Below are 383 nucleotides of genomic sequence, written 5' to 3' on the forward strand. Positions count from 1 at the left end.
TCTGAAAAGCGAGGTGTGCTCTGATTGGCCAGCTATCCAGTGCGTTGTGATTAGCCTAATGGCTCAAGCGTGTGGCGGAAATGTTACGCCCCTTACCATATTGTGATGCCGTGTCCCGGTCGGAGCGACGAGACAAAAACATTAAAACCCATTTTAAACGAGGCATTTGTTGCATCCAGTGGGGACATAATTACTGATTATAATGACTTATACGGTCTTTTTACGCATTGCATTGTAAAAATTACACCTTCTTTATTTGCATGAACATTTGGGCGGCGTTATGCAAATCTTCCCACATCGTGACATAGACATGTGGGGCCGTGTTAGAACGAGCCGTTTTAGGTAGGCGTGGTTGACTCTTAACTTTTATAAAGAATATCTCT

At 43.6% G+C, this 383-nt stretch overlaps 1 protein-coding gene across 1 annotated transcript in view; it reads right to left on the reverse strand.

Annotated features, from left to right (window-relative positions):
• The window catches only part of LOC107700451 (immunoglobulin superfamily DCC subclass member 4-like), a 111,448-nt gene that overhangs the window by 2,349 nt on the left and 108,716 nt on the right, over positions 1–383 (reverse strand). The gene's annotated exons all lie outside the window — the stretch shown is intronic.

This window comes from Sinocyclocheilus anshuiensis, unplaced genomic scaffold (genome assembly GCF_001515605.1).
Source record: "Sinocyclocheilus anshuiensis isolate Anshui unplaced genomic scaffold, SAMN03320099.WGS_v1.1 scaffold154, whole genome shotgun sequence".
In the NCBI taxonomy this organism is placed as follows: Eukaryota; Metazoa; Chordata; class Actinopteri; order Cypriniformes; family Cyprinidae; genus Sinocyclocheilus; species Sinocyclocheilus anshuiensis.